Below are 14,005 nucleotides of genomic sequence, written 5' to 3' on the forward strand. Positions count from 1 at the left end.
TATGTCCATATTACAATGAACCCCACCTATGGGGCATGTTGTCACATTACACTTTCAAGGTTTAAATACACTGATCCTTAAAGGGTAACTAAACCCTAAAACAACTTTTTTTAGTTAATGATCTGTAAGACTGGGGCTTTATTAATGCTGTTCATTGATTCAAGTAATTTTATTTACATTAGTGTTTTAATTCTACAATATATGGTGTAAAACGTCTGAGTGCTGCCCTCTTCAGGTTGAACAGTGGCGACTGCAGTTGAATCTTCCTACTGGAAGTTGTGACGTCAGAGGGAACCAGCTAACCACGCCCTTGCCTACAGAGAGACGCGTCTCAGAAGACTTTTGCTGTATGATTCAGTTTAATTCAGATGTCTAGGTCGTTTGCCTGAATGATTCAGTTAACATTAACAACACTTTCCAACCGGTAACTGCAAACAAACAAACAAAAGAGTTTTACAACAACAAAACAACTTACAATCAACAAGAGAGTCTCATCTGTCATTCCTTCTCATGATCCACGACACATAACCCCACTCCTGGAGTTCAGGGAAACACACTCTGCATATTAATATTTTATTTAGACTTCGTGATTTCTGAATGCTGAGCCGATTCACCATTCCAGCTTAAATTTGGTTGATAATGCAGCCCTAGATGATCCTTACACACAGGGCCTTAAACTAACTTTTTGCCACACATGCCAATGGCCGGTGACTTAAAGCTACACTGTGTAACTTTTTAAGTTGATTCTTAGCAAAAAACACTTTGTTCTATCAAAAGTATATGTGCTCATTCATGTGTAATTACTTCCACCAACTAATAAAGTATTCTCGTAAGCGTAAAATCTGCCATTTATAATACATACGAGCGAGTCGCCCGAATGTTGCGCCTCCATCTTGAAAATACATTCGCCAAAGAGGGACAGACCTGGAAACTCAAGCTTCGCCTTTCGCGCTTTACACTCAGTGACACCGAGACGAATGCGAGGGCGAGATTACTCGCGACTGCCGGCAGATTTGAAAGATAGTGTTTGTGTGTGTGTGTGTGTGTGTGTGTGTGTGTACTCACATTTGAAAGAGAGAATTAAAACGTCAACGCCACAGGCAAATCAGCAAGACCAAAGTCAATATTGGAGTAATTTCCCAGATGAAAAGAGCTCATGAGGAGCAAAGATTTTAAAACGGAAGTTTCCTGCTTTCTTCTCCACAGGTAATTCAGCCTATTTGTGTAAATTCAAAGTTTTATAGTTGTCTAACCATAGCATGGTTGTGCATAACGCCAGAGCGACCTCTAGTATAACTTCATCCTCGTGTCAATGGTGAAAAAGTATTGTTTACCTTGTAACATAAATCTGTGCTGCGACGGATCTCAGGTGGATTTGTGGTTTATGATCAGATTTTCTTTCAGTTTCGATATCGAGAGGTGACTTGTGCGGACTTGAGACAGCCAGGTATCCCAGAATGCAAACACATATGAGAGGTCAGTCAATGCTTTTATTTTGCAGGGAGGAAGGACTCGAAGCACCCAGAGGAAATAGAGATGCCGACAATATTAGAATAAAATACTGATGAGTTTAGAGCCAATCTGCAGCAATATTTACAATAGCAAAAACTTACAGAGGATTGTTCATTGTTTTATTTTCTTCTTCTCAGAAAACAGAGAAAAAACTCTGAGCGCTTATAGTGACATAATCAAGCTTAGATTAAAATGTGTTTTGTTTTTTTACATATAAAAAGCCAGATTTATTTTCATTTATATGGATGTTATGGATATATTTGCATACAGTGTTGAAAGTCATTCTCTTGCGCTTCATATGTAAACTGCTTTAAATATAATATTAATACAGTAATGGACAGACTCAGACAAATCACACTTAGAAGGTTTTACCTTCAGATTTGCAGCCTTCAACTTAGCCAATACCTCCCCCAATCTCGATAAATGCTCCTGAAACGAACGACCAAACACTATAATGTCATCCAAATATACTAAACACGTAGTCCATTGCAAGTCAGCCAAAACCAAATCCATTAAGCGCTGAAAGGTGCTAGGTGAGTTACAAAGACCAAAACTTAAAACGTTAAATTCAAATAGCCCATGTCTTGTGGAAAAAGCAGTCTTGCACTTATCTTTACCATCTACCTCTACCTGCCAGTAACCACTGGCAAGATCCAGGGTGGAGAATAGTTTTGCGTTAGTCAGACTATCCAGGGCATCATCTATTCGGGGAAGGGGGTAGGCATCTTTAGCTGTAACATCATTCAGCTTCCGGTAGTCTACGCAAAAGCGCAAACTACCATCCTTCTTTCTTACTGGGACAACCAGAGCGGCCCATGGACTACATGAGGGCTGTATGATCCCATTTTCTTGCATTTGCTTAATATGATCATGTACCTCTTGTTGCAAATGCAACGGAACCCGACGTGGAGGTATCTTAATCGGCTTTGCATCCCCGGTATTAATCTGATGCAAGGTCATGTGGGTTCGCCCTAGATCATTATCTCCGGTACTAAACACTGAAGCGTACTGCACCAACAACTCACGGATGGCCTGCATTTCAACCATAGACAGTCCCTTTTGATCTAACCCAAGCTGCATTAAGAGACCATCCACAGACCCCCCTCCAGGCACCTCTAACTCATTCTGTTGGCTGAAAGCCACTGCTTCAGAACCAACTACTACATCTGTAGACAAGGTCCCAATCTTTGTCCCCTGCCTAAGGGTGAGAGGATTATCTGTTACATTAATCACTCTAACAGGAATAACCCCTTGCCCCACATTACAAACTACTCGAGCCACTAAAAGGTCACAGTGTTTTAATAAAGAGGAGGAGGGCTCCACCATCCCAGCTACCGGTCTGTTTTATATAGGTAACTACACTACTTTACTAGACTATAGTAACACGCTTTCCTGCGTTACCCAAGCCGTGTTTGCCTGCGTGTAAAGCTCTGATCTGTTTAAGTGGTGTGCGTGCATGCCTGTGTGTGTGTGTGTGTGTGTGTGTGTGCTTCCCTGGGCACCGTTGTCATAGAGATCGATGTGAGTGACGTAGCTGCTGGTGCAAAGGGGAGCGGGAAATGGAGACGGAGACACGGGGTTTCGGCCAGTGGCGATATTCACATTACTTTCAGTTTATTGCTCGAAAGGACAAAAATATTCGCGTGAAATGCAGTCTATGCCCAGGCAGCAAGTACTGGCCATCGGGACTACCGGGAGATTCCCAGTGGGCTGACGTGCCTTTAGGGCCGACACCTCATTCTTTTTTTCTTTTTCTGTTTTTTTTCTTAACGGACCATAAAACTCGTACATCGACGGCCCATTCGTTTTGCTTAATTGGCGGCGCTGGGTTAAGTAAGTGCGTGCCGGTGTAATGTATTAGTTAAAGTCTGCGTCAGTTTTTTTTTTCCTGATAGCTGACCGGCCCATGAAACACCTTGGCCCATTGGATCTTTTCTTGATTGACACTGGGCTGGTCCAATCACATCTTTAAACACCTCCCCCTTTGGGCTTTAAACGAGCGTGCAGTGTGTCAGTGTGTATCTGTCAAAGAGATGGAGAAGAAACGCAAGGAATGTGCAGAGAAATATTGTGAAAAATAGACACAGGCCCTTCAAGCAGACGCTGTAAAATGTGTCAAAATGTTTTCTGCAGCAGCAGGACCTTCATCAGCTCCAGTGATGATGATGAGGATAGTGAGGAGGATCAGGACAGAGATGAGAAAGTGTAGAGCCTGCGGTAAGCAGAACTAACAGTTACTTTCAAAACACTATTTCCACATCTGCATAGTTGACGATTACCGTAATTTACTATAAATTTAATGAGACGCGTTTGTAAACCATGTTTTCCGCCAAAATAAAAGCTTGATGCAGTTTCCGTCAAAATAAAAGAGCATGTGCTTATATCTCTTTCAAGTATAGAAATTAGTACAAAACTTAAAAAAAAAAATTCAGTGCATTTGTTTTACAATATTTGTCTATTAGTGTGCTATTATTATTATGGCCAAAATGCCAGGGCCGATTTATTTTTGTCCCAGTCCAGCCCTGATTATGTGTCTACCACCGCGGACATTTTACCTTTTATCCAGTTGTTTGTGGATTTTACAGTGAGGCATATTTCTTTGTGCAGACATGGATATTGTTCTTTCATATGGTTTTACATGCCATTTTGTATAGGCTACATTTATAAACACTATGCGGACAGGCTAAGTGATGATAGGGCTATGATGTTTGTTCATGTATCTACACAGTAAATTAAGAAACGGGAAAGTAAAGTAATAAGTAGTGAAGTTACTTTTCAAATGCAGTAACTAGTAAAGTAATCTCATTACAATTTACAGAAGTAACTAGTAACTAATTACTTTTTTTGAGTAACTACCCCAACACTGAAAATAGGAATGATACATGCGTCGGTGTACAAAGTCAATTGCTCTGGGTGCGAGATAGGGCCCTCTAGCTTTAACATCTAAGCATTAACATTTGTGTGGGGAAATCAGTTCCAGTGGAGGGAAGCAGTCAATGCAGGATTAATATAAAGACAGCATGTGGACATTCTTGCAGGACCTGTTAGTAGTCCGGCTATTGATGCACTTCAAACTGTAATTAAAGCTGCAAGCAGCATTTATCGGGGTTCAAGCAATTAAGGCCTTTAAGGCCTTTAAGCATAAAAGCATCAAAAGTTATTAAGATATATTTAGCAAGCATGTAACTACTGACATAATAGATGAAAAAGACCATTTACCATAGGAAATATATGGTTTTAAAGCTTTTTAACAGTTATAGCGCCACCTTTGGTCCAATCTCCATAAAATTTTGCATGCTTGTTAATGATGGTATGTCACATATGCTCACCAATTTTTGTGAAGTTCTGAGTTTTTGTTTAGGATTTATAGGCTTTTGATTGCATTTTGCCACACCCATTTTATAAATGACCCTATTACAGCAATCCAAATGCCAAAGTTCAACTTTTTTTCGATAATTATTGATCTAGAGAGTCCAGAGAATTGTCCTAGACTGGTTTGGTTCCGATCGGGCGAAAAACCAGGGACTAGTTCGCAAAAGTAGGTTTTGGACAAAATTCGACATAGCAGAAAATTTTCCCTGCCTACATCCAAATCGGAGATAGCCATTTTGTCCGCCTTGAGCCAAGGATTCCAACGATATAAGACACTTGTTTGTTTGTTTGTTTGTTTGTTTATTAATTTATATAGCACAGTTTAATACAACTCGCGTTGCCCAAAGTGCTTCACAAAAACAAAGTAAAAAACACAGAACAATTGATCCTGGGACAAACGGTCTAAGAGTTATGAGCAATTTTGAACTTTTGGTTGCTGTAGCGCCACCTATGGGCCAATCGGGGTCATACTCTGATAGGTTGTCCCCAAATTGAGGCCTACCATCTGGCCAGGTTTCACGTCTCTAGGCCTTACGGTTTGTCCTGCACGATGCGTTTTACAAATCCTTACAATTACAATAGGGTTTCAGCATTTCATGCATGAAGGCTTTTTGCCAGTTATAGCGCCACCTATGGTCCGATCTCCATGAAACTCTGCATGCTTCCTCACCATGTTCTGACACATATGCTCATCAATTTTTGTGAAGTTCTGAGTTTCCCGTTGGGATTTATAGGCTTTTGAGTGTATTTTGACACGCCCCTTTCCTAAATGACCCTGTTACAGCCACCCAAATGCCAAAGTTCAACTTTTTTTCGATAATTATTGATCTAGAGAGTCCAGAGAATTGTCCTAGACTGGTTTGGTTCCGATCGGGCGAAAAACCAGGGACTAGTTCGCAAAAGTAGGTTTTGGACAAAATTCGACATAGCAGAAAATTTTCCCTGCCTACATCCAAATCGGAGATAGCCATTTTGTCCGCCTTGAGCCAAGGATTCCAACGATATAAGACACTTGATCCTGGGACAAACGGTCTAAGAGTTATGAGCAATTTTGAACTTTTGGTTGCTGTAGCGCCACCTATGGGCCAATCGGGGTCATACTCTGATAGGTTGTCCCCAAATTGAGGCCTACCATCTGGCCAGGTTTCACGTCTCTAGGCCTTACGGTTTGTCCTGCACGATGCGTTTTACAAATCCTTACAATTACAATAGGGTTTCAGCATTTCATGCTTGAACCCCTAATAAGAATGAAGGCTTTTTTGCCAGTTATAGCGCCACCTATGGTCCGATCTCCATGAAACTCTGCATGCTTCCTCACCATGTTCTGACACATATGCTCATCAATTTTTGTGAAGTTCTGAGTGTCCCGTTGGGATTTATAGGCTTTTGAGTGTATTTTGACACGCCCCTTTTCTAAATGACCCTGTTACAACCACCCAAATGCCAAAGTTCAACTTTTTTTTGATAATTATTGATCTAGAGAGTCCAGAGAATTGTCCTAGACTGGTTTGGTTCCGATCGGGCGAAAAACCAGGGACTAGTTCGCAAAAGTAGGTTTTGGACAAAAGTCGACATAGCAGAAAATTTTCCCTGCCTACATCCAAATCGGAGATAGCCATTTTGTCCGCCTTGAGCCAAGGATTCCAACGATATAAGACACTTGATCCTGGGACAAACGGTCTAAGAGTTATGAGCAATTTTGAACTTTTGGTTGCTGTAGCGCCACCTATGGGCCAATCGGGGTCATACTCTGATAGGTTGTCCCCAAATTGAGGCCTACTATCTGGCCAGGTTTCACGTCTCTAGGCCTTACGGTTTGTCCTGCACGATGCGTTTTACAAATCCTTACAATTACAATAGGGTTTCAGCATTTCATGCTTGAACCCCTAATTAATATTCTGCAACAGTAATATTCTATTGTCTCTAAATAAATTCTATAAATCTCTGGCCGGGCCCTTGGTCAAGCAGTTGTGTTACAAAATGCAACGCGTCACGTGTCAAATGCGAGACACGTGCCTCCTCCACTCGCACATCACACCGGGGCCGGGATAATAGGCTTTCAATATATTTATTTTGTTTAAAAATATTCTATATTCTAAAAACTTGTTGAATTATATTTGTGTAGTAGGCCTACTCCTCCTAGGCCATCCAAAGTTCATTCTTGTTCATTTTCTGTGAACATCACAAACAAGGTTATGTTGTTTAACAGATATTCATTACAATTGCATTAAACATTAACCACATGGTGCGTGGTCAAAATGAACACAGATTGACATGAAAATGTTATAATCTCAACATAAATGCATTTAATTAAATAAAATGTAGTAATCTCACCATAAATGTATTTAATTAATTACTACTATTTTTCACCGTCATCTTTTTTACTTTAAGACCGGGATAAAGCAAGGAAAACTACACTTTACCTCAACAAGGCGACATTACGAACACTCGTCTCATTGGTGGAGGTGGAAAAACAAGTTCTTTGTGACATGTGAGATTTATTGCATTAAAATTTAAATGCTAAAGAAAAGGCATGAGAGTCGGCTCTTTTTTCCAATTTTAAGTTTTAATTTAAAATGTTTGCGATTTTAATACAAGTACATGGTTAAATATTTGACCACTTGCTTGAGCAACTTAATATATAAATCTATATAGAAGTAATGCATTGAATAATACGTTGTTTAAATTGTGTTTAAACATAAATACGTACGTCTATTAAAGAGTGTATACTGTATGTGTACAAAGAGAAACGCAATGCTGACTAAACTTTTTTTTAATAAAAGTTGCTGATAAGTGGATTTGAAATAAAAGTAGTGAGTAAGTGTTTGTGGTACAGCCGCGGATCAGTTGCACACTGCAAACGCAGCATATGTGAAAGCACTATAGCGTGCTGCTCACACACACCGCACACACACTGCACACGGAGGATGTGTGAAACGGGCATTAACCTCTGCTTTCTCAGCTTACACATCACATTCCACTGTTATGGCCATTTCAGTAGATTTACTCACTGACATTGTTGTGGAAACACAATAAGCATGGAAACTAAAGATGGTAGTATCGTGCAACAGCACACATTCTCTCAGCTGCAGTTCTGGCGCCTCAGTCCCAATACTGTAAAACTCCACGTACATCCACATCACATGTTAACGCAGCGGTAGAGTTACACTCACAGGACTCTGCACTTATGCGCAATCACAAAAGTTCATTATTTGCTCGTGCTTTAAAGCTTTGCCAGGTAAACATTTCATCGGCGTTCTGTTCTGACATGATGCACTTTTTCTGAGCGGGTACGCCCGAAGCGCATGGGCACTGCCAAACAGCGCCAAACTGGACTTTAGTTGGGTCAGGCCCATCTGATAGCGATGGGGGCCGAGACTGAGAGAGCTACATGGAGCTACATAGAAAAATATTTATCATTAAAATAATATTTCTTTTGCTGTTTTCATGAATACAAAAGTTGGGTGACCCTCCCCTCAACAAAGAATAAAAGATATGACGTTCCCCTATTTTTCCTCCGGTGGTCTATTCCATGAATACCGAACGGCAGGCCCGGATTGGCTAATCGGGAGCACCGGGAAAATTCCCGGTGGGCCGGTCTGTTTTATTGGCCAGGAGGGCCGGTGTTGTCATGGCACTGGGTTGAATGCTTTCCTTATGGCTCCAGTCATAGCGCAGCCCCACTATTTTTTTTTATTATTATTTTATCGCAGCCCCACAAAAAAATAAAAATAAAGTCACTTTATTAGCTCATGTGCGAACAAAAAATAAGAGATACAAAACATGGATAATAGCCTATAGGCGCAAAGGCGGCGCTGAAAAGGCCAGAATAATAAAATATCTCTAGAAACTCAAGCGGCCAAATAGCCTACGAGTCAGGGCCGTACCGACCATTGAGGTCTCCGAGATCCGGACCTCGGTAATTTTTCCTGAGTGTATAATGAACGTTGTGAAATAATTGCCTAATATTTCCTGCTGCAATGATTCGCATATCGCGACGATAACCGACCTCATCATCTGAGCTGCTTCAGCACTCAAACACCGCTCGTCGGCAATGGCAAAATGTTTGAGATGACCGATCAAAGCAAGCGGGATTTAAGTTCACAGAAGCGCGAGCCGCGGCCGCGCGCGAATCCCAACGCGACGCTTCACGAGATAAGGTGCAAGTGGCTAAACTAAACGGCTGTTTTACGATAGAAATTTTAAACGACCGACATAAATAATCACTTTACAAAGACTGTATCAATCTTCAGGAAGGGGAGATTTACAGGCAAAGATAAAGAGACTGAGAGAAGAAGAACGAGAGAAGGAGATGGAGATGAGAGAGAGGAGAGCAGGTAGAGCAATAGCCTATTGCATAATAATGAGAATAACTTTATTACAATGGATTCCTATTTAACACAGTCAGATGTTCTTTGCCAATGACAGTGGAAAAATAATATGCCCCCTAGATCACTTTTGGGACCTCTGTATTTATAAAACCCTGTGTACTTATTGCACTGAATAGAAAATGATATTTTTTAAAAATACGATGAATTACAAGGCTGTACAGAACAGTGCACTATTGCAGATTTAGGCTCAATCCCAATTCACCCCTTGTCCCCTACCCCTCCATTTTGCGCGTTCCCTTGAAGGGGTAGGGTTGTCTCGATTCTTTTTTGGTTGGAGGGGTATGGAAGCTTGTTTCCGCCACAAAAAAAAAAAAAAAAAAAGATAATTGCGACTTTTTATCTCACAATTGCAAGTTTACATCTCGCAATTCTGACTTTATTTCTCAGAATTGCGAGATACAAAGTCAGAATTGCGTGAAATAAAGTCGCAAAAATAATTACATTATTTTAACAGTCAGTCGGGAACTAAAGTGGGCCGGTCTAAGGCATGAAACTCCAGGGCTGAAAATGAGTCCCAATCCGGCCCTGCCGAACGGTCCCTTAGCGGTTTCAAATGGGCCAGAAATGACAACAGACACCTTTTCCCATGGCAAAGATGGAGAAGGTCCAGGTTGTAAAGGTGCAGCACGGACAGTTGTGGTCTTATCAGGAGACAAGCAAACTTCACCATTCACAATCTGTTCCTTAACCGAGCAGTCACATTAACATGTGATGTTACATCCAGTAGCTTTACAAACTTTCAACCAGTGTCTTCATCTCAATTACTTGAAATAATTTCTCAGATGAAATTCACATTCTGTCAATCAGATGAATTGTCTGGACGTCTGTTTAGAGAGGTTTTAGACACTATCTGCCCCATCCTCTTAGCTACAGTAAATAGCTCTTTAATAATTTTTTTTTTTTTTTTTAGAAAGTTTTAAACAAGCTCATAGCCCCTATTGAAAGGACATCACCTTGACCACAGCGTGTATAACAACTACCGGCCTATCTCTAAACTCCCATTCATTTCAAAGATTTTGGAAAAAGCTGCATGGTTACAGTTTACCTCATACCTGGATACTATTAATATTCTAGAGCCATTTCAATGTGGTTTTAGAGCACTGCATAGCACTGGGTCAGCACTGCTGAAGGTCACAAATGACATTCTGTTGTCCATTGATTCTGCAGGCTGATCTCATGAAATGGCGTATGTATGACACGCCAATTCGATTTCCATTTTTGGCGTGCTATCAACACGCATAATCGCTTTTCAGCGTGTTTATCAACGCCGTTGACTTAACGTTACATTACTCTCTATATAAATATATATGACTTACCCCAAACCCGTCCCTAAACCTACCCGTCACTGGGGTTAATACCATGTATAGATTATAAATGTAAGATCCCTTAACTGTACTCCCACACCTAAACATACCCATTTTATGGACAATATTAAAATGTATAATCACAATAATTAACCTTACAACACAACATCGATTCACAAAACACACCAATTTTATTAGCTTGATGTATTCCAAACCTTCAGAATCCATTATTTGCAAGAAAAAGATCCAAACTCAGCCCTTTATCCAGTAATCGTCATCTTGACCGTAAACGTCAAACCCCGCGCGTGTTATGAATTCAAATTCAAAAATTGCGCCCTCAAGAAGCGTTATGACAGGTTACTATGGTTACGGCAGTAATATCAAACGCTCATTGGCTCTCGCCTCGCCTGCTTCGTCACAGATTGCGTCATGCACATTCACATTTGAAATGAAGCGCGCACTGCCGCGCAGGCGGCAGCCCTCAGAGCGAACCGAACCGAAGACGGATTAACATTTTCATGGATTTGAATTAATAAGTTAAATTCTGCTCTGTTACCTCATACACTGCCAGAGAGGACACATCGTCACGTGAACAACTTTTGGTACCGATTTTGACATTTTCTCATTAAATAAATTATTGTGATTATATTTGTCTGTCTGTTGTTTTTCTTTATAATTGTAGCCTACGTAGTTTTAAGAAATGGTTATGATTAGATGGTAGGATTAGCAAACGTCCGGGGATAATGGTACGTGTAAGATTCACGTCTGAGGCTGTTAAACTGTGACATCTACACGTTTTCCAAAGGGGACCAACATGATTAATTTCACATACATTTTGCTCCGTTTCGCTCGGACATTTAACGGCGTAGACCAGGGATGGGCAACTTCGGTCCTGGAGGGCCACTGTCCTACAGAGTTTAGCTTCAACCCTAATCAAACACACCTGAACAAGCTAATCAAGGTCCTCAGGATTACTAGAAAATTACAGGCAGGTGTTTTTTTCAGGGTTGGAGCTAAACTCTGTAGGACAGTGGCCCTCCAGGACCGAAGTTGCCCATCCCTGGCGTAGACGGAAGATGACGGTTCGTTTCGGCGTGAACATACATGCGGATAGCTCAAAATGCGTATAAATAACACGCCACTTTTGACTTGAAAGTGGCGTGTATGTTTACGCAAAGTCATGATGTCATGTTGGATTCTGGGTCTTCTACTATTCTGATACTTTTAGATCCGCATTTGACACCATTGATCATAATATTCTTCTGAAACGACTGGAGTATGTTGTTGGAGTCGAGGGCCTTGCTTTACAGTGGTTCGCCTCATACTTACAGGGGAGGACCTTCTCTGTAAATATCGGGTCATTTACTTCACCCTCTATGCCGATCCATTGTGGTGTTCCTCAGGGATCCATTCTTGGCCCTCTTTTGTTTTCCCTCTACATGTTACCTTTAGGCTCAATATTCAAGAAATATAACATAAATTATCACTGTTACACTGACGATCTCCAACTACATCTCCCAATCAAACCAGGAAATTATTTTTCATTAGACAACCTCTTTACATGCCTCAACGAAGTCAAGACTTGGATGACAAATAACTCACTGCAACTAAATGAAAATAAAACCGAAGTGCTTCTACTAGGTCCTGCTGCTACCAACAACTCCATAAAAACACAGCTAGATCCCATAAGTAAAAACCTAGACAATCATGCAAAAAATCTCTATTTTGAGTCTATTTTGAACCTCTTCTCCAATTTGACAAGCATGTAAATGCTGTTGTAAAGAGTAGCTTTTTTCAACTCTGATCTATAGCAAAAGTGAAAAACTTTCTAGTAAAGACCTTGAAACTGTGATTCATGCACTAATGTCCTCTCGACTGGATTACTGTAATTCTCTGTACGCTGGCCTACCTCACACTACACTGTCTTGGTTACAGATGGTTAAATTCAGCAGCCAGACTGTTCACAGGAACTAAGATGAGGGATCATTTGACCTGACGGGTCAAAACGGAGGACTTTAGAAACGATGACGCAGAAGCTCACGCTCGGCTCTATGATTGGGTGTCATCGGTCATGGCGTATCCTTCCCTGATTCGTCAGCCACCCATCACATGACCCGTCCCCGGAAGAAAACATACAGTTCCACCTCGTCATCGGTCCATGAAAAGAAATCTCTGGTCTTCGACATTTTTAATCTTTGCAGCGGTAACGTTAGCTACATTCTTCTTCATCAAATCTGAGGATTAGTCAATCCGTTTCCTGTATACATCGGCACGCGCATGCCCAGTGTTGGTGAATGGTCACGTGATCCGCGTTTTCAGTCGTTTTAATGTGTAAGGATATTAGCTCAAAGGGGAAATATTAATAATAATCTATAATTACCAATTATGATTAATTATTCATATTTGGGTCAGTTAATTAGATTAACTTTGAGGTAAGCCAAATTAATATTACAATCAATTAATCAATTCCAGTGAACTCTTTGATTATTCCTTTATTCTACTGAAAGTGTATCTTTCATGGTCACTGAAAAATAATTATTCCTTAGCCTGTACAGCAATTAGAGCATGTAACAAGATCAAGATCGTAAAAGGGACTTGGTATGCAAACAGAGGATCAGAAATCAAATTCATAATTGTGCAAAAAGTTTTATTAACTAAATCACAAACATAACTAAACTAAACAAACAAACATAACTACATACTTACATACATTCATCCATACAAACATGCATAGGTAAAGTGGTGAGTGTTATGGACCTCTAGAGCAAGATCTATTTTAGTATGAAAAGAACCAACAGCTGATCATTTTCAGAGCACCTCATTAAATACTTGCATGGTCAGTTGCAATCGTGGACAATTCTTGAAGTGGTTGAAAAATGAGTCCGTTGGTGGGTCCGTGAGGGTCCAAAGTCATGGTGCAAGTTACCATCGTGTGGTTCCGACGCTTGCTGAGAGCACGCTGGACGGTGCGGTGATGGTAGGTTTGTAGTCTGCAGTCTGCAGTCTCCCTTTTTGGGAGCATAAAAGCATGGCAGGCAGTGCCCAGGGCCCAGGGCCCCAGTGGTTTTCCCCTCACATCCCACTCTTTCTAGCACCAGAACTCACACAAGAATATATATGGTTTAATGTGAATGATTATCATCGAGTATTATACATGTTTGGTATCATTTGAAATGTCTCGGTGCGACTGGTACAAATGCCTCATTTCCAAACAAGTACAAAAAACGGTAATAAGGTTTTTAAGAGTTAACTGGCACACAAAGGAAGGTGGTCTCTAGACAAATGGTCTCCTACCCCTGTAAGCCCGTCTATTGGTCCAATGAGGGTTTCCAATAATACGGGGAAGGTTTCTCTGCGTATTACTTGTCTTTCCTTTTCGCAACACTGCAAAATTAAATGCAATATATTTTCTCACATGTATTGACT

General features: G+C 40.7%; 1 protein-coding gene across 1 annotated transcript in view; it reads left to right on the forward strand.

Annotated features, from left to right (window-relative positions):
* LOC311302500 (uncharacterized protein) overlaps positions 1-14,005 on the forward strand; it is a 64,531-nt gene that overhangs the window by 6,473 nt on the left and 44,053 nt on the right. The window lies entirely within an intron of this gene.

The sequence above is a fragment of the Rutilus rutilus genome, assembly GCF_951802725.1.
Source record: "Rutilus rutilus genome assembly, chromosome: 1".
In the NCBI taxonomy this organism is placed as follows: Eukaryota; Metazoa; Chordata; class Actinopteri; order Cypriniformes; family Leuciscidae; genus Rutilus; species Rutilus rutilus.